The 24,802-nt window shown below is 38.6% G+C and overlaps 1 long non-coding RNA gene across 1 annotated transcript; it reads right to left on the bottom strand.

Moving 5' to 3' along the window:
- Positions 1-568: 568 nt before the first annotated feature.
- Positions 569-24,200, bottom strand: LOC121067684. Its single transcript, XR_005818384.1, has 4 exons — positions 24,189-24,200; positions 12,251-12,255; positions 7,329-7,332; positions 569-762 (listed from the first exon to the last, which is right to left on the bottom strand). It is a non-coding gene; the product is annotated as an uncharacterized LOC121067684 (long non-coding RNA).
- Between the last annotated feature and the right edge of the window lie 602 nt (positions 24,201-24,802).

Below are 24,802 nucleotides of genomic sequence, written 5' to 3' on the forward strand. Positions count from 1 at the left end.
TACTTTATGTTGCACTTGTGTCTAGCATTTTATGGGTTTGCTGATTTTTTTCTCAGCTATATTTAGCAACATACCTTTATGTATTCTTTTATCTTCCTCTTTCTCTTTTGTTCTAAATTTGTCCATAAAACTTCATTATTCTTCCTTTTGTTATATATGAAGATACAACTCAATCTGAATTTAGTAATATTTATAAAAGGCAAGTAAACAGCGCTGGGTGCGCGGGGAGTCTATGCTCTACCAACACGCATGCACAACCGTCAAACTTTCTAAATATAACATTGCTTTTACATATTCATAAGAAACCCGAGTACGCCTATACATACGTACAATCAGAAAAGGTAGCAAATGAAACATAAACATGGCAAAGTTTTCCGAATTCTGGCAAGTGTTTAACAAACAATCCTTTAAGTCTATTACTATTAATGTCCGTGACTGTGTTAGCATTCCCGAAGACACATAATCCTCAAAGTGATTATATGAAGGTGCTTTTATTAGGCGCCGGAAGCTAGGGGCATGCCTGCCCAAATCTCACTTCGTCCGATTTGTTCACTCACGTTCTCTTTTATCTCCTAAAATATTACAAATGCATTAAGTTTTACAACACATCTATGCATATTCATTTCCTAGCTCAGCCTAGCCCCGCTTCATATGCTAATTATCTTATCAGTCCTTCTGCGCTTGCGTATCACTCTCTGGTCGTCCGGGTGGTCGTCGGGATGAAGTAAGATGTCTTCATCAGAGTTGAACTTTTTACCTTTTCTTCTTACGCATGCTCTCTGAGCCCTTGGTCTCAGTCCAAACCGTAAGGTTGGTTTGATCCAGTTCCCGGGGTCCAAGGGGCCCCTGTTATCTAGATGTCTTGCAAATTTGGCATTCTTTTAGTCCTCCTCCTTACTCCTCATCATGAATTGGTGCATTCTCTCATGCTATTTTTGCACATATATTTTCTATCTTCCAAGTGCAGCCCAGGCACAGTACATGACAAATGTAACACATATTAAGCAATATTAATTGGATAAATGTATCTTTCATCTTCTATTACCAACAACTGGGGGAGCATAGCTGGAGTTGGTAATCCTGGTTGAAGTGCTCCCATATCTTCCACGACTTCATTAATTTTTCTCAGATCATATAACAGTCTCCGTTTTCCATTCGTTTTCTTGATTTACAAACACCGGAGAATTCCAGGGCTAGTCGTGGGAACAATATGTCTCGCTTTAAGTTGTTAAGCAACTCGGCCTTCGGGCCTTATGTATCCTATTCCTCCCGGATCGAAGGGAAACAGATCCGGCTCCTTTTCAGGGCCTATAGGGCCTGGATCACCAGGGGGCGTAACAGCAAAGGCCTGAGATGGCAGTAGCGGCGGGGGGGCCGATGGTGTAGCGGAAGGATCGGTGGACGAGTCCGCAGCTCCCTCACTATCTGGCAAACCACACGTTTCTGATTGTGGTCGCACATGGCTCTTTAAGGCCTCAGAGACTGCTCGCCAGGTGCCGAGCAATCCCACCGCAACCTTGTCGTTTTTAGTAGCAGAGTCCCACACCTTGACCTCAATTTGGTCCCATGTTTCAGGATCATAAACTTGATTGTTAATAAAGGGAATAAGCTGTAAGGTTACCAGGACAGTCTTTGTTTCTAAGGACTTATGATTCCCCATAGCACGCAACAGCTTACCTTCGGCCAGCGAGGGGCAGTTGTGTGCGTGGGTCCGCTTCTCTCAGCTTGAGCTTCCTTCCAGCTCCGGTGCGCCTATTTCCAGCGACTTTCTATACGAGCTTCTTAGAGCGGTTTGCTGAGTTTGGCCGAACCCATCTTCATTAGGCGATCTATGTCCCTGTTCCTGTTGTTCATGTCCCTGTTTGTTTTCTTCAGGTCCCTGTTCGGGTGCCATTTGTGGCGTAACGACCACGCGGATACCAGGGTTCTTTTAGGTAAGTAACTCAGTAACTGCTACTACTTTATTCATGACAGAACTTCATCATATCGTGTTGCATCCTATATTGAGGACAGGCTCCCTTCTTATACTATTTGCCCCACAGCAGTCCTTTTCCACTAACTCTTCATTGGTCAAACAACTTTGTCCGGCAACCAGCAAACACCCGGCAACTTCTATGCCTTAACGGCTTGAGAACAAGCAACCCGAGACGGCATGGGGTCTCCTGAATCACCCCTCTTTGTTCCCTCTAAACTCTTTACATTCCTGATGGCCTCATCGTTAAGAGTCTGATGTTATCACCAACCATGGGGCTTGTCGACCCCCATGGCCACACTCCCACATCTCCCCCATCTTTATTAACATCGACCATCTTCTTGACACGAATTATTACTCCATATATCACACTTTAGAGCCTCTCTTTCTGTTTCCCTAATCCTTCTCCCCATCCGCTGATCAAGGACTTCTTGAGATCTTTGAAGCTTTTGTTCCACTGGAAGTCTCTTGCTAAACTCAATAGCTTTGACCTAGTGATTAATTTACTTCACAATTCCACGTCTTGTCTTTTCTTTTTGTTAGTTTAACTCTGGTCTCTTATTCTTCTCTTCAACTTCTTTCAAACACCATTTCTCAAAAGCCTGGCAACCTTGCCTCTGAGGAGATTATAGGCCATGTCTCTATTATCTTTCTCCATGATCTACATCTCTCTTAGAGATGTTTTTCTTGCAAATGCTTCCTATACTCATCTTAGAGATTTGATTTCTCAAGTTTTGCCTTTCACTGTTTCTTTCTCCTGCACAGTCTCTGTCATTTCTTCTCTTGAGACATCATTTCTTTTAGCCAGGCCTCCAGAAGCTGCTCCCCATCCAGCCTGCACTTGGCTTTCCTTTCGTCCTACTCTCTTTGCCACTTCTGCAGGCTTTCTGCCAGCAGCTGCCACCTTTCTTTCTTTGCTCAGGATCTGATTTTCTTATCCTGCCTTCTCCCCTCCCAAGCCTTGGAGGCCTGCGGCTGCATGTCCTGCTTCATGTCCTTCTTCATGTCCTGCTCCTCCTGGCACCCAGACAGTACCAAGGCAGCCATTGCCTCATCTCTTTCAGTATTTCTCATCACAGAGACCATGGAGCCTCCTGGGGGACCTGGCTAACCTCAACTGGTCCCGACAGTAACAGCTCCAGCTCCTTTCTCCCTGCCTTACTACAAGTAGCCCATCCATGGAGAAGGAAGGTGGGCAGGGGGAGGTGGGCATAGTGTCCCAGCCTGCCTCAGCCTCTGGGGAGATGCTGCAGGAAGGAGAGAAACCTCCGTGAGAGAGATCATGAGAGCCCTGCCCAGAGCTAAGGGCCTCATCGGATGGGTGGGAATATTCCCCATCCCAGAAGACTGCTGCAGCCCTTGCACTGGTAGGAACAAGAGAGCATCCCACTCTGCCCTCTGTTCCATCTTGTGAGGAGGGCAGTACCATCTGATCTGGTTGTCAGATCCATGGGATGCACCTCATTGGGCTAGGTCTTTGGGGAGAGCATCACATGCATTACTGCATATCTAGCACTTTCCCAGGACCACTACTTTAAGGTCTACAGGATTTTACTAGTACCACAATCCCCCCTCCTACCCCTCCCTATCTGAAATGGAAAGAGTGGGATTGAGAAAAAAATAAGTTATTTAGGATGTTAAAGACTATACCAAGGATAGTTGGGACTAAAGACAATCTTAATATGGTGCGTTTCTTTTAGTCATACCAGTTGAGGTGAAGGTTGTTTTACAGCAAATGCCACAAGGAATCCATCCATGGCATTACAGGAGAATCTCTTTGCAGGAGTTTGTGAGCTTGCACCTAGTGTTAGTCACAGCTTTGGATGCCAGTGGTGTTTAAGTATTGGACTTAAGGACCTGAAGAGGAATTTCTGATCTTAAATCAGAATATAGCCTCTAGTTCTGCCGATGTGATGAACGCCTCTTCCAACAAAGAGCTCTTGAACCATCTGCTGGGTAGGCTCACCAGATCCTTCAACCCTATGCCATGGAAGGCCACTTGGTTTCTTTGTTTGCTATGGAGCAGAATGCTAGGGGATCATGTTCTTCACGGCTAATAACATTAAAATAAATTGCTGTGATTTAAATCAGCTGAAGCTCTTTTTAATCTCAGCATGTGTACTAAGCAGCACAAATAGAAGTATTAATCCACCCTGGATGTTATGAAGATGTAGATTGCTGTGACTAAGTCTTTAATCAATAATTAATAGGCACACACTGCCTTCTCAGACACAGTTTTCTCTTAACTTCCCAATGAAAGAAGCCTGAGTTTTCTTCAGTCAACATAAGTTCTGTTTCATGGCCAAGAAGTCTCCATCTGATATTTTCTTAAACCTATCTTGAACATTAAATAAGTACTGGATACTCTCATCAAAGGTTTGGCTTGTTTTCTTATGTAATACCCAATTCTTTAAAATCTGACTCAGAAATCTTGATTATTTAAATACTCTGATACAGTTATTTTGTATATGCAATTTCTTTGAACATGAAAATAACTCCCTAAACCCTTTAATGATCAATAATGCAAACTTATCACCCAACTTTGTGTATATCTGCTGCTCTTCTGTACTACAACAGATAGAATGTTTTGTAATAACAAGCATTGTTACCCTCCTTTAAAGTGACAGAGATAATTCTGTCTAGGGATAGTTATTTTAGCAGTTGCTAAGCATATACCTCAGAGCAGAAAGCACGTGGAAAATGATGCAAATGAAAGCAGACGGCCTTCTCAAACTATTTGTCTGTGAATTTGTAAAATGATTTATGAAAATGCAACGTATGGAGATGAATTACAGAAGGACCAGTTTTGTCGTATGCAAAAACCATGCCTATGGGAGCAAGGGCAAGAAAACACAGTTCTACTAATCAAAATACTGTAAGCATGCTGAAAATGTGAGTGCCTTTGCACTAAAACATTCCGGTATATGACATTCCTTCTGGAAAAAAAATCTTTTGATTGAAAACCTACAAAAAAAAAAAACCAAAACAACAATGTTCCTAAGGACCTGTTAAGAAAAACAAAACTGAACAACAATAACAAAAAATCCCACCTTGTCCCAGTTTTAGAGATGAGGAAATGAAGAGGACAAATGGGAGCATTTTGTGAGAAAGCAGAAAAGCTCCTCTGCCTCTCTTTCTTTAGCTATGATATACACTCAGGATTGTTTCCAGATATTTAAGCCAGAGTCTGTATGCTGTATCCTTTCAGCAAACTTACAACCCTACATAAACTATGCAAGAACATGATATGAAGGTGGTATTATTAACAAGAATTATATAATTTGTAAGATAGTAATGTTCATTAAAGCAAACAAGTGGCCCTGTGTTGCCTATTTAATCTGTTACAGTATAAAGGGAAATGGCTTTATGCTACTGATCAAAATGTACTTTTAAAAATTCATTAAAATGGTGTCTTTGTAGTCTTTTTTGTGGACTTGGTGTCAGATTTTAAAGGTGCAGGATAATTGCTGCAGTCAGCCATAGAATCAGTCTTTAGGTACCTGAATACTAAAATAGCTGTATACATAGAGTAGCAGTATAAACAAAAGCCGAAGTCAAATATTTTACAGTATTTCACTTCTTTCACCTGGGATAGTTATGTGACTAGGGAAGTCTAGTTTTCCTCTCACCTGCCCACAAGATGCAGCCATTCAAATAAATTAATCACTAAATAGTACTAGTAATATATAGCTAGGAGAACTAAAAGAGAAGTGGCTATTGTTTTCCACTGTCATTGCTTCTTACTCCTGCAGTTTAGCTACAACCCTTGTCTGATCATGTTATGTGTTTGTGTTGCAGGATCTGAAGTAGAGATCCAGGATTCATACTTTGGGTTGCATTTAACTAGCCATAAAATGTAATTACAAAAACTAGGCCACAGTAAGAATACATCTTTCATGATATTGTCAGATATAGACAGTGAGGTTTAAGGAAATAAATGGATTAAAACCACCAAAATAAATCTTTTCTTTTCTTGAGGAAATAAATTAAGTATATGAAACAATTACTATCTGTTATGAGGAATGCTGTAGGTGAAAGGTTTCTAGCCTTCTGACCGGGATAGAAGTTCAGGGTGGATTGCTTGTGTCACATGCAGTAAACAACAGATATCTGCAAGCATAAAGGAAGAAAACAAATATTTGACAATGTTGTATTAAAATTAAACAGACCACTTCTTCAGCTTGTATAGAAATGTGTCTATCTATTGATTCTCATAGAGGTTTGCTGGTTTACATGTGGCTTGTCCTGAGAAAATGTTTTTTTGATTATCACTGGGTGGTAGGAGATATTATGCATAGAGATTGAGCTGATCAATAGAATAAATATTTAACTTGCCTCACCATACTTGCAGCTTGGATGTTGGTTCAACTTGTGCCAGAGAAGAGCTAGCTTTAGTGTTCATATCCTGGTGTCTGAGAAGTTTGAGTATAGACAAACTGGTATAATGGTAGACACTTGCAAGCTATCCTGTGTTAGCTTATCTGCCGAAAGGGGAGCTGCTTACCAGAGCAAAACTTTTGCCCCTTGACAGTAAACAGATGTGAACTGTGATAACAAATGCTTGTATTGATGATGCTTATATTTGTTTTAATTAAAATGCCCCAACTGATCAAAATGTTTCAAGAGAAGATTGAAGGGTTTATGAAGCAGCAATGCCTGTTTTTTAGTCTGAGTAACTCAGCCCACGTGAAGTTTGCCACTGTACCCATGTTTTTCCCATTAAAGCTGCTCCATGGAAGCAGGAAGCATTCTTGAGGGAGTCCAGTAGGGTGCACTAGGAGGCTACTACACATGCAGCTGCTGGGAAATTGCACTGAGATCAAACAACATGAGGATTAATTTGTTTCTGCTGCCTTTTTTTCTTTTAAAGGTGACTACATGAAATTGGAAAACAACAGTACCATTTAAGAATGATCAAAACTGTCATGTAAGAAATTGCAGGGAATTTAACATATTCAAGACTATATCACCATGCCAGATTGGACTGCTTTCCTCAGAGAAGTGTTTTAAATACAATTTCATTTTGTGAGCACTCTACAATCACAGCAGAATCATTCATAACGTGATTGAGGTCAGCAATTTTGTCTCAAAGTATGTCCCACTAATCACTTGGCTTCATGTGTTATTGGTTGTGAGGAAGACCCTGATTATGTTTCTACCCTGCAAAGGGGCTGGTTAACACAAAGAAATCTCATCTCCTTTTATGATGTGTTCAGCCCAGCAGTTACTTTTGTTCTAAATTGGGCCTGGCAGCCTCCAGGGTGAATGATTGACGTGTCAGTGTGCTAAAAGAAGCCAGAACCAATTCTCTTGTCTGACACCTCCTTTCCTCCTCAGAATATTAATGATGAGTGACCCAGCTGAATGAATGAAGAGTGCACACATCCCTCGTGGCTCTGTGCAGATGCTCAGAGATGACAGCAGGCCTTGCCCAGGAGAGGACACAAAACCATAAAGCCATCTGGTATTATGTAGCGAGCTTAATCTGTTCACTGACTTGGCCAAACGCTTGGTAAATCAAACGTTGACAGGAAAGGATTCATAATATTTATGCTTAAAAAATACAGTCAAAACATTGCAGGGAAAACTAGCAATCCTAGATGAACTCCTGTAACAACACAAAGAGTATAGCCCAGATTTCATTCTGGGAAGATAGGCAAGAAAAATATAAAATTGTTTTAGATATGAGCAATAAGCCATTAATTTGCTTTAGTAGTGTCTTCAGTTATGCCAGGACTGGTTTCAAACAGCACAGGGTATGTGGTATGATCACCACAGACTCTTATAGCACTTAATCAAAATTTCCTAAAACATCCAGAGAGCCAGTCGTGGAAGCCATTACAGTCACTTGACATTTACTAGCTGATAGTTAAGATTTGGTTGAATCAAATCTTCTGTCTATTCTTAGTCTGTATTCATTGTTATACTACAGACTGATAGTAGTAAAGATACTGTATGACTGTTCGGACTAGGAGATATAATGCATAATCAGTGAGCAGATTTCTTTATTTGATCATGTCAGTTTTATTTATTCCTTCAATAAAATAGATTCCCTTTGGTATCATACCATTGAAGATTTCCTGCTTAAATGTTTTTAGTATCTCATTCAGCAATTCCGGCACAATAGACAACCAGAAAAAATCCATGCAAACATGCAATAGATTATTTCTCATTGTAACATCTATATTCAGCTCAAAGACAAAACACCTTTTCTCACCACTTTTTGCATATTATCCCTTTTATTTCCAGGGCAGTAAAAATACAACCTCTTCCCACCTTCAGTGCCTTTCTCATCTTTTGCGTATTCCATGCTGAATACCCTTAGTGTTTTCACAGTACCCCAAAGAGCAGTGATTCTTTTGCATCCCTGCAGGAGACTCCTGTATTCATGCACTGAGCAACTTCAGCACTATTACGAACCTTCCCCCTAGATAGCTTTTCTATTTCCTTCCATACCACATGACAGGCCAGTCAGACTTACCTGGTTGCTGCAAAATCATTTTGCCCTGCACTTCAAATCCTTTTGTGCAGCCCCATTTGATTACCTCATTTGGTTCTTTCCCATCTTCCATGTTCTTTCCTGTTTCCCCTTGCAGTTCACCTCCCTTTTATTTCTCAGCAGCTGATGTCACTTACTTTAACTGACCCCTTTTCACTTTGCTTGGCATACATCTCACCTAACTTAGCTCCCAACTCTAGGAGATAAATATCCAGTCTAAACCAGGTATCTAAGTTAGTGGAGAGAAAGGACACCTTCAGAGCACATTTATTTCATCCCAGTCAAATACAGGTATTTAAGTTAAGTGAGATGAATTGCCCTCTGGGTATTCTCTCCATATACAGGGAGACACCTAGTTACGCCTAGTTTGTACCTTACAAAGCAGGTAAAATGGATCTCAGTTTTAATCAGTTTGCCCAGAGTTTTCCCAAGGACCATACTCCCTTCTGCTTCAACAGCTTATTTCCTACTACCTTATATTCCCACCCTTGGAATCCATCCATCTACTATTATTTTCTCTAATTACATGTGCTTTAAAATCTATGTCTTCAAGAAAATATGTAAACTTTGACTGTAAACATGCTTTAAAAAATTAAATTAAGAAAAAGGTTTTGTTGACTTAAAGCTTTGCAGACAAAGTGTTTGTTTCTAGGGCATTGCCTTGTTTCTCTGAGAGAGTGCCTTTTTGTTCTTGTTGCAAGTAGAGATTATCAAGGCAAGGCTATTCAAGTTTACAAACTAAAACAACAACTTACAACAGATACCTGAGTAATACCTGTTACATCAGCCCCATGAAGACAGGATTTGGCTGATGGCCAGGCCTGTGGTATATAGAGTGATTATTCAGGCCTGAATTTGTCTATGAGTTATTCAGAAGCAGCATGGGAAATGTTTTTTGTTTATTTTGTTATCTGTTTGAACAGAAGCCTTTCACTACATTACAGCAGTAAAATAAAAAAATGGCCTGTAAAATTTGTTTTTCTGTTATTTTAGAACAAAATATCCATCAAAATATTTTAAGCTGGTGAGAGAATAGTATCTCCTTTCTTTAGTTTTGCATCTTAAAAATAACCAATTTAATTTTTAAATAATTGCAAAGAGAATCACTCTCAAATTAGACCATTGCAAGACAAAACATGCAAGTTGATTTCCTTCCCTCCCTTCCTCCCTCCCTCCCTCCCTTCCTCCCTCCCTCCCTTCCTTTTCTATGCAGATACAAAGCTAAATCATAGTTGTGCCACAGGAACATTTGTCTAAGTACAATAAAGAATGTAGAGCTGCACTTCAGAGATTTATGGCAATTTATTGATCGGTCTTGCTGAAAAGTCATTGCTGATGAAATCTTTAACTGTTAAAATATCTGATAAAAGCCTTTGTTAATGTATGTTCTTTTCCAGATTTTAAAATATATCATAATTATCTTATTCCAGCGGACAAAGGCATTAACTCATTTCAGTAAAAAAGATTCCTTTCTCTTGGACTAGATGATCTTCAGAGGTCCCTTCCAACCTCGGCCATTCTGTGATTCTGTGTACCAAATTCAGCTTTGAAACTCCTAGAAAGGGCTTAATTTCTCTCTTTATAAAGAGAATGTAGTAGCCCTGCCTCAACTGACTAGACTCCCAGATAACTCTCTGCTCTTTCCCAATAGTGTTCCAAACAAACCTCTGGCAAAAACAACAGATAGGTCTCCAGGGCCTGGATCCAGGAAGGCAGCTAGTTGCATTTTGCATTTCGAGTATTATGTTTCTGCAAAACCATTTTACTAGACTATTCTGTAAAAAAAAAAAAAAGAAAAAAAAAGAAAAACATCATTTAATATTTTAAATGCTTCATTTTGACTTTTTATTTTTATTTTTATTTATTATTATTATTATTATTATTATTATTATTATTATTATTAATTATTATTTTTAAATGGATGACAGCCAGTGGATTATTTGGTAGTCTGTGCCCCCACAATTTTCAGCCAAGGCAGTACTGATGCTGGAAACCTAATAGGAAAACAAGATTTTCTCACACTCATGCATATAAATCCTGTCTGTGAAAAATCATAGTAGGTGTGTGCACCTATCAATTCTTCTGGCTAGGCCACGCTCCAAAAGGAAAACCAAACAACAAAAACAACAACAACAACAAAAAACTGGCGGGAGAACAAAGTTTAATCAGTGAAAGCTTTTATTACAACAGAAGTGCCAGGCGCCTCCAACAAAGAGAGATGGTATTAAATCAGAGTCAAATTATTGACGGCCTGGCTGCATCATTCCCCTATTGAATGCTAAGAGAATTTTTCCTATTAGGATTAGATTTAGGGGGATGGGAGTGGGGAGAGGCCAAGTTTCCATCTGCTAGGGCCAAATCAGAGAAACTGTGCAGATGGGATAGGTCTCAGCTGAATGGTAGAGGGCATGTAGATCTGTGATGGATGCATTTACACCATGGGATGCAATCCACTTAGTCTGCGTCTCTCGGGTGCTTAGGACACCTTAGGACACATAGGATGTTAGGACATTTTCACTCTCCACTGCCAAGGGAGAAAAAAAATAAATCAGTGGCAGTAATTCAGGGGAGTGTCCTCAGAACGGACTTAGCTCAGTTTCAAATGGTCTGAACCACTGGAGAACAATTTCCTCTTCTACTAAACTAATCTAAACTTACTTGGTCTACTAAATGACTCCCTCAAACATGACTGTGGGACCAGCAGGAGCAGTACAGGTGTGCAGTGTGGGTCATGGCTCTTGTATCTGCTCACATTGAACTTCCAGACCCTTGGGAAACCTTCCCATACCACCACTGTGCTTGTGGCTTTCGGGAGGATGCTACTCAGTGGCATCTGCATGGGAATAGGGATCTCTGTGTGCCATGCCTCAAGAAAAGGCAGTCATGGCAGATAAACTCAAATATGGGTAGAGAACAGAGGAACAGGAAAGGCAGAAAGAACAAGTATACATTGGTTATGCATATGGTTATGGTTAGGGTTAGGGTTTGGGTTAGGGTTAGGTTTAGGGTTAGGGTTACTGTTAGGTTTAGGGTTAGGGTTAGGGTTAAGGTTAGGTTTAGGGTTAGATTTAGGGTTAGGGATAGGTTAGGGTTAGGATTAGGTTAGGGTTAGTGTTAGGGTTACGGTTACGGTTATGATTACTGTTATGGGTAGGGTTACGGTTAGAGTTAGGGACTTTAGAGTTAGGGCTCGGTTTACGTTTAGGGTTAGGCTTAGGGTTATGTTTTGGACAGGCATTAGGTTTAGGTTTACGGGTTAAGGTCAGGTTTAAGTTTCAGTTTGTTGTTAGGATCATTAGGGTTAGGGCTAGAGTTAGAGTTACGGTTAGGGTTAGGGTTAGGGTTTTGGTTAGAGCTAATGAAAAATGCTTTTTTCCGCACAATTTTCTGTTGATTATTAAATACTAATTTAGCTTTACAGTCTGGGTCCCTTTCAGGAGTGAAATGAATATATTAGCTATTGTCAGCTGTGAAGAGACTATTTGGATTTACAAAGGAAAATAATTTATTTACTGGCATGATGAAGTCTGGGAACCTTCATTGAAAGACAGCAATTAAGGGACACAATACTAAAACCAATAAGGAGGGGAGGAAAGAAATAATAGCACTGAATAAAAAAAAAAAGAAAGGTAAAATAGGGTTGTTATTCTATTTCTAAAAGGGATGGACACACATGATGAAAAATCCAGCGTGGATTTAAGGTTGTGGATGGGAGGGAGATAAGGAGCTTAAGCCCTTCGTATTAGCACCAACTGGTGCTGTGCACACATGCCTGTGACATCGGCTGTGGAGCTGCACAGCCCTCCTGCTGTGGCTGGGCCAGGTGCCAGGGAGGGAAGGGAAGCAGTCAGTTTGTCAGGTGGGCACACCACAAACTCTGGCTTCCAAGCTTGCACTACAGGTTAAGTAAAACTAACGAGACCCTACCAGTGACTGGAGTAGCTCCGAAGTGCCATCCTTTTCCTGGCAGAATTAACCCTTCTGCTGGGGAAGGGGTCCTACCTGAAATTACTCGTGGGGGTTGCTTTTGTTTGCTACTACATTAAAATCAGTACAAGGGGCACTGGGAATATTCTTACTCAGGTGGACAGCAGGTTATTTCAAATATTTATTTTCTGTTTTTATTTCTAAATGAAAGAAGCCGTACTCCAATCAAAACAAACCCCACAAAATTAAACAAGAAATAAACATCCCTACATAAGCACTTGACAAAAAATGTTAAAAAGGTATTCTCTAGGTTAAACTAATGCAATTGTGGGAACAGAAAGGGTATCGTTCAAGATAGAGATGTCTCAATATTTAGTGTCCTCATGCTAGCAAAATTCTTAATAAATTCCTAAGAATAAGATTTCTGTTTGAATAATGATTATAGGAGCAGGATCTGTGTCTCTCTGCTGACTGTGCTAACAGGAGTGTCAGCTGTGATTTTGGTTCCTGTGATATGGTTTAGATCCAAGCTGAGTTTGATTTTTTTCCAAGTCAGTTATGAATTGTCTGAGAACCAAAGCAGCCAAATGAAATTGCTCTGAACTTGAAAAAGAAATTAAATTGCCTGTATATTTAAGAAAGAAGAGAAATTTGTAATTTTAGGAGGTGGGAAACAAATTTATTTTGTTGTTCTAGTTATTGATAAGAAGATATTCAGATATTATTGTGAAGAAGGGTCAGTTAGATAAATAGAAATTAAAGCAGAGAGGAAGAAAATAAGCAGTTGAAACTTTTCATGGGCCAGTTATTGTGTAGCATTTCAAGTCATGTTTCTTTATGAAAAAAAAAAAGCCAACCACAAAACAAAGAAAGAAACAAACAAAAACGAAAAACTGTGCTGCTCTGAAAATGATACCTTGGGGCCTTGAAGCATGAAAGAGATGAGTAGCTTGGGTTTGTCATAGAAATACAAATGAACTTCTGAGTCTTTCCTAGTCATAATCTAGGGAGTAGCATCCCTGCCAGCAGAAGGGGGGTTGGAACTAGCTGATCTTTAAAGTCCCTTTCAACCCAAGCCATTCCATGATGATATTCTATGTTAATTTCTTTTATGGCACTCTGCTTTCCTACCTTGGGGTTCACTGTCACTACAACTGGAATAAATAATATGTAAGGCTAATGTTAACAGATTCTAAACACGTGCATCTCTAACTAAATAATTTTAAACTCATCTAGCTACATCAGTAGAATGAGATAAAACAAAAATAGGCTTTCTTCCTATCTACAGTACAACTTTCACTGTCTGCAGCAGTGATGCTGCAAAGCAGGTGAATTTTGGTACAATACTTGTTATTCTGAACATGGGCTAAGTGACTGAATAATGTATTGAGAGTTTAATAGATGAATTATATCCTGTTCACATTTTTTTTTTTTACATCCACAAAGATAAAGATCCAATTTTAGCAAGAGCTGAGAATGCTGAGAATAACAGATCATCTATCCCAGCTGAAGTTAGTGATAAACTGTCCTTTGGCTTCAGCAGGGTAACATTTTTACCTTAGATGTTTTAATGAATTTGTGAAGTTTATGTTTTGTTTTTGTTCTTTCAATGGAAACAAAAATACAAGGGAAACAGATAAATTATATTCCATTTGTAATTCCATCTATGAACCCATTGCATCTACTGCATCTTCATTTTATTTCCTTCATATGATATACATAAGGAGAGTTTTATTGATCTCCTTTTTATCATTCTCTCTGTATTTTCCTGGGAATAGATCTACTTCTAAATGAGGCAGATATTGCAACTATCATCAAATATTTAATAATTTTTCCAATCCTCATGTCTTGAAATAACACTGAAAAAAGATTTATTTGTCCATTAGTACGGTATTGTTTGTTCAGTGGCAGAGGTGAAGTTTAAATAATGCAACTGTAACAGAATTTTAAGAGATTTTTAAAGCTGTAATTTGTCACAAGTTGAACTACTAAAATATTATATTATAAGCCATATTTATTATAATTTTTCCACACCTCCTCACATATTGGAGTATGACGCATATTTTTTTCTTCCGTCAACAAAGTTTATTACTATTTAATTTTTTCATCTTTTATCATAAAGAAAATATCACTCTATTTCCCTTCAATTTCTATATAACCATGTTTTGTTCTCATCAGATTTACCCATTATTCATGGAAACATTTCCTAGTATTAAAATAAAGAGATTTTCAGATATCGATCAGTTTATGTCACATGACATTGATAGAAAATACAGTTCAGGAAGGCTGCATTAAACTAAATCACCCCTGTCCACAGTATGCTTCCTACTAATAGCTACTCATTTACAAATTCATGGTCTGCATTGAAGAAGAACTAATTATGCTGGTAATATCCAGGTAAATGTGCCAAGTTTATAGCAGTGATCATGCTATTAGTAGAGGGGGAGGCAGTGCACTCCAGTAGCAAAATTGATTTATGTGCAGATACCAACTTTCTCTTCAGCACACAGTAGAGAAAAGCCAGTTTTCACAGCCCCAAAGCCAGCCAGTTCTATCATTGAAAGGTATTTTATGTCTCTGTCTTTTGAGACACCCCTTTGTGTTTTTTGAGGAATAAGAGGTTTACAGATAAAATATTATTTCATTTCAGAACTCAAGAAATTTTGCATAGACCAAAAAGATGAGAAATCTACATGAGGTAGGATCGAATACTTACAATTTGTGGATTATTCCTATTTTGAGTAAGATCAGAGAGTCCATAAATAAGGATGGATTCCTGTTGGAAAAAACTTTTGATTTGATCTTTAATGTCATCATTTCATAGACTTTTTGTCCATGAGAGCTTCTGAGGAAAAATGAGACATTTCTGTTTTTCTGTTCCTCCATGTCCGTGGCTGCTGACCAACTTTGGTTTGGTGTGACCAGCTTTGTTTCTCCCAATAACAGCAGTCAAGAAGCTTTGGTAGTAACATTCCTTTTGAAGGAAAAAAAATTGTTGGCGTGCCATAGGAATCCTCATGCTTCTAATATACTGGTTTTGGAGGTGAACTTTGAACTTTGCAGCATACCTTGTAAGTTTTTCATTAAAGTCCCTCAGTCCTAGTTATAAGATCATCAGTTTATGGAAGCTGAGAAGACCGCACATGGACTTGTGCTGTTTAGTCCTGGTAAGATAATTGTGTGATGATTTTCAGCTTAACTTGTTCAGTGAACAACTTTTATATGCAGGCTGTAGGTCGCAGAGTATGTGCTCTGCTCTTCCAAACAGGAGGACTGAAAAGAGCCACAAAGATACCCAGAAGAAGCAAACAAAGGCCGTGCCTGACAATCTTGTCTAAGATTTATGGGGGATGAGGTAAGCAACATTCTGAGTCAAAAGATCCCACTGTAATAATTGTTTGGCTCTGACGGTGAGCATCAAAAGTCCTGCACAAAAAACAGTCTGTCATTGCCAATCAAGAGGAATCCAGGGGACATAGTGAGGGCTCTGCAGCTGTTGTCACTTGCCCTCTGGGCTGCACACAAGGAATCCTGGACAGGCAGCTTGGACACATGCATCTTGCTGCCTGTAAGTGTGCTGGTTTGAGAAGATAATCCAGAGGAACCTGTGAGAGAATATCACCTCTCCATCCATAAGATCTGACTCTGCATCTTGTTACATTAATCTCCCACTTCAGCACTAGCCGATGGGACTAAAGGTGCTCGGTAAAACCCATTCTCCATAGCACCTGTAATTGTCAAGAAATGCTGCCAAGATGTTCGTGAACATAATCAAGGCAAACATCCCATGGAGAAGCAATCATGAGTAGGTCTGGCTTCAAATCCAAGGCATTGCTTCAAATCAATTTTGTGTCTTTTCCTTAATCTTTGTTTCCAGAACTGGTTTCATAAAAGCAACCCTCAAGCAGAAAAGAAACACTAAGAAAATATATGTGGAGGGTTAAAACTTGGCAAAGTCAGAAGCAACTGTTCCAAATATTGAGCTTTATTAATGCTTCATTAATGACTACTTTCACTACTAGGCAATGAAAGATTCTTGTTAGCTCATTTTCATGAGAAGTCTGTGGCTTTAAATTTGATTCCAAAATTTTCTTCTCAACAGCCACTCATATTTTTGGGCAGCACTGTACAGATCCTGTACAGAACTACCTTTATAACTGACTAGACTGTATGCATTCACTTGTTGAACATTAATTTAAGTATCCCAAAATAGATCAAAATCAATAACAAAGTTAGTAATGGTATGTCCTTCCTAATTAAAAAGTTTTTGTTTTAATTTAGCCTACTAAAACTTACGGAAAAAAAGTTCACAGCAGGAACTGTGGTGTTCTGTAACATAAAAATTCCTTAGATTATGTAAGTAACATTTAATCAATGAGTTAAAACAACAACAACAACAAAAAAAACTGGCAAAATATATTCCTAGCTATAAAATATGCATACCTTTCTAAAAAAGTATATGGTATAAGAATCAGCACCTCCATGCTTTTAACTAAGCTACTGATACTGTTTCTAATTTATTATCATTAAACTGTCAGGAATCTACAAAGCATGAAAATGAATGCTATCAAAGATGTCTGTAAATGCACTTCAAATGCTGATAATGCAGTATATAGAGGTCTTTGTTCATCACAAAATGCACTTTTTGTGGGCTGTGTTCCACAGAAATTCTCTGTCTCAGCAGCTAAGTCTACTTTGTATCGGCAACCAAAAAATCCGTTTCACTGACCACAGTGAAGAAAATTTCCAAAGATGGGGCACAACTTGATTTACATTCTTCCCAGCAACACATACTTTCTTTAGGGGGAATTGTCAAAGATCTGTATAAATTTACGTTCTGGTAGTTTTTTTTTTTTTTTTTTTTTTTTTTTTTTTTTTTTTTTGGTCTCCTTTTCATCACATTTGCCTATTAGGGTATGAATCTCTAGAGGTTCAAAGAGCTCTTGAGAGATCTCAAAGCCATGGTCTAGCCACGGCATCACAGCATGAACACAAATGGGTGATGGAGAGATTGAAGGAAAAGAAGGGAGGGAGGAAGGGAGGGAGGAAGGAAGGAAGGAAGGAAGGGAGGAAGGGAGGAAGGGAGGAAGGGAGGGACTCCAATGTTTTTTTCTTAATCTCCCAGGAAGGAAAAAAACACATCTTTTTTCTGCCTTTTGCTGTTAGACTTTTTAGCAGTCTTGCCTCTCCAGTTTCCAAGAACAGTCAATTCTTTTTGCTTCATTCCCACCCCCACCCCCCCGCGCAAGAATGCACATTTACCCAAAGGTAGCATAACGGACCCAGAGAAATTCTACATTTCTTATTGCTTATTTGCTGTGTGAAGCCCTATTTCCAAATGCAAGATTTACTTTCCCTCCCTGTCAGACAGTCTTGATTACCGAGTTAGAGAAATTGATTCATAAGGAAAGGTTAGGGAGCTAAATACAAATAACTTGTCTGCACAATGATGAAGACAGATGGGAACATCATCATAGGCTTCAGACTACTATTGGGCTGAGAAGGAAGGGCCTCCAGGGAAAGGCATAAAACATAATCTGGCTCATTTTGAACCTTCCAATTGTCACCAGAAATGTTATGGTGAAAAGGGAAGCAGGTGGCCACTTTACACACTCTCTTGAATTTAAACAAGTCTCAGCAGAAGCACTTTGTCAGTTATGGGTTATCATAAGAGTGCAACACTTGCCCTGCTCCTTTAGATCAAAGCTCTATCCAGCTGCTAATCCTGCCTCCTGCAAAGCTGTGTAGCAGTTGTTGTGGAGCTGAGCAAATGTGCAGTGTTCCTTCCAGTCTTCTTCCAGGTCTTCTTCCAGTCCCCAGCTTAGCGTTTTCTTTAGGTTTTATGATGGCCATGAGTTTAATAACCACTAATTAACTTAACCCTCCATTATTTGCCTACTTTTGAACCTATTAACAATTTTGGCATTGGGAGTGATTTTCCCAGTTTAGTTATGTGTGGAGTACAACTGTTTTCTAACCAGGAGACTGTGTGTTCTGGTCTGTTGTGTTGAAAGATTGTTGTCTTTCCAGTTGTTCAGACCCTCTGTTTAGGTTTTCTTTCATTTTTCTCTTTTCCAAACCAAGTAATAATGGTCTATGTGATCTTTTCTCTTAAACTCTCAGTATAAATAGACATTCCACATTTTTCATTATCCTTATTGCAATCTTTTGTTTGTAGATTTTTTGCCTATTGCTGAGCAAGGATGACTTATTCACAGTGCCATAGTGTGACCCAGGATCTCTTTCCTACATAGCAGTAGTAAATCATACTGTGCTTGTATCGATGTTGTTTTGTCCCAGGTGTCTTACTTTGACCACTAGATGTTGAAAATGTTATCTTCTGTCCCAGTTTAATATTTGTGCATGTGCAGCAGGGAGAGATTTTGCTCCACTCCCACCAAGTACAAGGAAAAAGTTTTTTCTTTCCCCCTCCAAAAATGAAGTTACATGGAGATGGTGAGTTTCAAAAGGGTAATTTTGTTCAGGAGCTAAAGCCATTGGATAGCCATTGGATAGCTGAACAAACAAAATTTCTTATTTTCTGCATTTCTTCTCTGTCTGAAACAGCTTGCTGCTTTCAGCAGCAGTTGTAACATGAGGAAGAGGAGAGTAGAGTATTTACATAGGTGGAAGAGAGGGAAAGATATAGTAGAGGAAGGTGGCAAGACAAAGCAGTTCACTGCAGCAATGTTTTTGGTGAAATACCCACAGGTTGGTTTAGACTGTAGAATGCAATCATTGATAGGGTTAGAAGCTATTTAGCACAGATATAAAAGCAAAGTTCAATTAACCTCCTGTGCACATTGCCCGAGTTTGCTGAGAGCTTTGTCAGTAAATGCACAGACCTTTCTTTTGTAATGAATATGACTTTAACCCAGGGAGTGGCAAATATTTTTTCTAATCTCTCTGAAAAAGCTGCTTTAGAACTGAAAGGACTTCAAGTTCAGTTTATGCCAATACCTTCCTAAACAAGGAGAATCTGTAGAAGAACATGTTCTCTCTAAAAATAATTTTTTTTCTTCCCCCAGAGATATTGGCAAGATTAGAAGAATAAAGAAATCTGAGAAAAAATGCATTAGTATACATACATAGTTGTGCTTTTCAAAAGCTGTCATATTATATTTAAAAGCTGATGTTCAAGCAATTAACATACCAATACTAACATCTCAAACTATAATTTAGCTGAGGCTTTATGACTGAGTCACAATAAAGATAAGAGAATGTCAAGCAATCACTGTTCTTTAGAAAATGCAAAAGGGGGATGCAACTTGAACATGTCATAGTGCTCATTTTAATTAATAATATTCCAGTGGCTTTCCAGAAAAATCTCAAATATCAGTATTTCAATCCTTACATATGTACAAGAACATCTCCTATTGATATCTTTGTGAGATGCAAAACCCTAGCTGTGTGGAAAAGTTTCCTCAAAAGTTTCCTATACCAAATAATTGCATAAAGTAACAATATGTAAAATTGTTCAGAAAAATCACATTTCACATGAAATCCTAAATATAAATTATGAATTTAAACAGTCCTGATACATATATAAGTACTCATGCAAACAAAATTATGAGCTTACATCGATAGCATTACAGTGGACATTGAAACATTTTCAAAATTATTGACAAATGACTTTGGGTCATTTTGTAAAAACTACTTATCCTAATAGAAATGCACCTTAGCATTCAAGAAGTATGTTATACTTTTTATTTTATTTTCTTAATATTTTGGATTCCACTTCATAATTAAAAAAAAAAAAATCAGTGAAAAAACATACTTTCTATCTACAAAAATATCAGCCTACTGAATGTTTAGTTGCTACCTCTTCTAACAAGCTGCTTTCTCTAAGTCTCTGTTTTCCTGTAATCAAATTTCGAATGGAGGCCATGATTTTTTCATAATATGTTACTGGAGTCAGACAATGTAATTTAATATGCTCTTAAATTCTGTGCTTTCCTCCACTATCTGGCCTGGTGGGGAAAAAGTCAGACATATGCAGCATCAATTCCCTCGTTTCCAGTTTCATCCTTTGCTTTGGAAGGGAATTTATCTCTACAGACCTGGATGTCATTAGTATTATTATTTTGATTGAGAATGCTGGATTAAGGAACTGATGTACATGAATGTTATTCTAGATGAAAGAAATGATTCATGAGTTATTTTTCTGTTTTGCTCTACTGGAGTAATTCCAACTCTCTTGGTTCATATGCAGTATTTTGAAAAAAAAAAAAAAAAAAAAAACAGAAACCCCATTCTGTATGCAGATGATCTCCTTTTGTAGCACATTATTTTAGGCTTTCATCATCTTCAGGATTCATGGACTATGTGGTAAAGGAAAAGCCTAAAAATTCAGCTGTATCCTCCATTTTTAAATCACTTGTAATTTTATATACTGCTTCAGAAGGAAGTTCAGTGAAGCAGCCTTACAATTACTGCTTTCATGTTACTGAAGCTACAAGAAATGATGAAATACAAGTGATATTGGGGTATATTTATGTATGACATACCCATGGACAGCTTAACTATTTACACTTTGTTATTTTTAAAGTTCTTTCTAATTTGCTGTATAATGATAGAATACCAGCCAAAGAATGAGGTAGGAGAAATCAATTCTCCACTATATCTCCACAATATCTTTGTCTATTTTATTTTTGCTCTAGACAAAATTGTGTGCCATACTATTTTTCTTGTAGATCAGGTTTACCCAATTCTTCTCTACAGCCAGCCCCTTAAAAAGTGTAGCTTATTTATCATCTTTCATTTGGATTTACATTGTCAACAGCTGCTTCTACTTACCCCACAGTTCAAGTCTCCATAACTTGGTGTTTAAGTTTACCTGCAGGTATCTCATTCTGTCCGTTTTCTTGGTGTGATATAATTTTGGGGTATTTGGAATGCATTTAGATTAGTTAAAATTACTTTTCCCAAATCTGTCTGCAAAGCATACTCACTGTTCATTTTCAGGCTCTCCTTTGTGTCTGCCAAAACCTACAAAAACTGTTAAGCTGCTGCTAGTCTGAGGGCACCACTTCATCCATTGACTTGTGCATTAAGAAGCTGAACCTTTCTGAGAAGTTCAGAACTTCAGCCTGGCTGATGGTGACAAATGAAAATCAGCGTCAGAGCAAAGTGACTCACTTTCTTTAAGAATGAAACACCAAATTGCAGTAAGAGCAAATGTTGGTGAATGTATTGGGTCCGATTGAAAGAGCCAAGGGAATGTATCTTAGAGCACTTCTTTTAAAGCCAGGCTGTTGGACTTACAAACTTTTCAGTGAAATCTGGGGAATTCAACATACAACAGTCTGCTGGCATACTGACCCTGGAGTCAGCTGATCTGAATAAACCGTGAGCTCAGAAGGTCTCATTTAATAACTTGCAGGACTAACAAGGACCAGCTGTGACAAAAAAAAAAGTCTCTAAAGTAAAACAAAAGAGGTTTATTCTTTCCAGGAACTTCCTGTGCTTAAAGACTAGCCCTTAAAGACTGAGCCCTGTTTCCAGGGTCCAGCTTTACCCCAAGCAATGCTGGGCAGATCCACTTTGGCTTAATGTGTGCTGTCTTGGCTGTAGCTTAAGGGAAGAGTCAGTAGTTTTGCTGCTGTAAAAGCAACTCAATCAGCTTCTCTTTTCTGAGACGCAGATAAACAGACGTTTTCAAATAAAAGGAAGTTGCTTGTCTGTACTTACCTCTACCATATGCTTTTCCGGAGTGATCAAAGAAGCAATTGCCAGAAGCAAAAACCTTTATAGTTCACAATCGCTAAATGAGTCAGTAAGGATTTGGATTTTAAAATATTTTTGTTTGTTCAATAGTGAGGCAAAGTGTACAATATTCATAATGCGGAAGGAAATATTCCGGCAGCTACTTTGGTTGTTGTGGAAGGCAAAGGACGTAAAGTGAACCTGTGTGGATGTACAATGGTAACGTTCAGAGCCTGAGGCTGCTGCTCTTGGCGGAGCTGATCCCAAGAATAGGATAATGACTGTGATTTCAGGGTCAATAGTCTCTTTCTACTGACTCTAATGGAAATCCAAGTCAGTCTTTGGGAGGAATCCATTTCTATTTGCTCTTCATGTTCTATATGAGCAATAGCTATCCACAGAGGAAACTGTGAAAACCCTGGGAAAGATGAGACCTTGTTGAGGGGCAATACATTTCATCTAATGCAAGCTAATCTAAAAGGTCAGTATCTAACCTAAGATAATTATCTGGGCTCCTTATCGTCAGAAAAATCACAGAGAGAGAACATTCTCCAAAAGGTGATCAATCTTGTGTACCTTGAACATCCATCTCAGGACAGAGTGAGCGAATTGACCCTGGAGATGGCTCTCTTTTTATTAAGTAATGAGACTGTTGTCCTAGACAAGGTATTTAATTTCTAAATGGCTAAGAAAATTGAATCCCACATACTCCCTCTATTCAGCAGAATGTATTTTGTTGTGTCTGTTAGTTATGCATGAATAATGTCTTCTTGTAGTAGATGTTTTGGATATATCATTGCTTATACAATATTTTAAAACTATCTTTACACTTTGCAAATGTTTTAAATTAAAATAATAGAGAATAACATAATTTATAACTAACATAATACTATAACATAGATTAAAAATTTATAAATTCTTTACTTTTCATACCTTTTTAAAGATGAAGAAAATACTACTCTTTCTAAGCAGCACATTTTTTTTTCCTGTTTTCTCCAATAATTGCAAAAACTCTGGAAGTCTTCAGGCATTTTGCAAGCAATATAAAGGGTACAAAGCATTACAACCATAATATATATATATATATATATATATATAGGTCTTTTCTCAACAAAGCACATCTGTTTCTTTCTTTTTTAAATAGGTGTGATCCTCCCTTAGGCTGACTGTGTTGTGGTCGGAGTGTGTTTTGCCATAACTGCAATAGGACATGATTCTAGATAATCAGCAGAGACAGCCTGTATGTAGAAGGATGGCTTGTTGCAGGCAGCCTAATGTGGGAGCCAGTTCTGTGAAAAGAAATTTACTTTCTCTTGTTGTGTGCTGGCATATCAAGTCAGGTAAAGAGGCAAGAGATGCGTACCTGTTTTAGATGAAAGGGCACTACAAAGCTGGTTGATAGATGGGCTTGTGTTTGGGGATGGTCACCAGCAACAGATAAGGTGAATGAACAAAAAAACTATCAAAAACCAAAGGCCACTGGAGACTGTGTAAAGCCTGCTTAAACTTCTGGTTTTTATGCCTTCTAAACAGTCAAACTGTAATCATACAGTCTCCCATGGAGAATGTTCAGCTGGGGAGTGAACAAGCTATGGTTGGAGTCTGTCGAATTAGTACTGTCTGTTTGGCTGGGGTTTCCAGATATTGGGAGGCCACTGGGGAAATGCCTGAGTCCCACAGCTCGCAGGCAGGAGCGTTGGTTGGTCTACTAAGGTGAAGAGTCCTGGGCCTCATGTGTACCTGGATGCCTTGACAGAAATGTGGTAAGTAGCCAAGAGTTGGTGCCAAATCCCATACCACCCCATCCATCATATTGCATCATACAGTTATGAGTTATTCTATAAATCAAGGGCTTAATCCAGTGACTGGTGCTTCATGGGGCGTCTCTGAAGACTTCAGTAGCACCACAGAAATGTTGCAGATTTGAACAGGGAAGTGCCGAGGTAGAAACTATATCTAATCTGAGAGCATTCATGTTCCATAAGGTGCCAGATTTTTGAACTTCTTTGACCACGGCATGTGATTTTGTCCAGTCTTGTGCTCAGCTCTCTGAGACATGGCTTTTTATAAGCACCCAACTGATACAAGAGCACAAGTTCCATTGATTTTAAAGTGCTTGAAGTTCCTGTCTACATCTTTTCCTTGACAGTAGGAAGGCTGGGGAGAGAAGGGGCAGCTGTTGCACTGGTGTCCCTGCAAATATTTGATTTTCTCTTTGAAACAGTAGTTATGACTCTCAGAGGGGGATAGTGATTACATTCTTGGAATATGTAAGTTATAAAACTAGCCTTGTGATCAGTTAAAAAAATGTGCGAGAAAGCACTTGCATTCGGGAAAGTTAATGTTCAAGTTTCATTTCCTCTGGAGACAAATATCAATTCAGAGGAGCAATAAAAGATAGAAAAGAATGAACCAGGTTACTGTAAGACCATGGGGTCATCGCCATGTAATTCCAGACATTGTTGCAAAAGCTGGAATATTAAATCTCAATGGGTGGAGAGATGGATGCAGGCCGAGGGTAACCTACAGGGAAATAAGATTGAACTAAGGAAAGTTTGTTATCTCAGTAGTATGTAAAGAATGTCTCCAATTTTGTGCTCACTAACATAATGTCTCTGGGTGATGTGAGAATAATCATAGGTAGAAATTACACTTGCCTACTAGAGTCACATGAACAAGAATAAAAACCTATGTATGAA

The sequence above is a fragment of the Cygnus olor genome, chromosome 3 (genome assembly GCF_009769625.2).
Source record: "Cygnus olor isolate bCygOlo1 chromosome 3, bCygOlo1.pri.v2, whole genome shotgun sequence".
NCBI lineage: Eukaryota > Metazoa > Chordata > Aves > Anseriformes > Anatidae > Cygnus > Cygnus olor.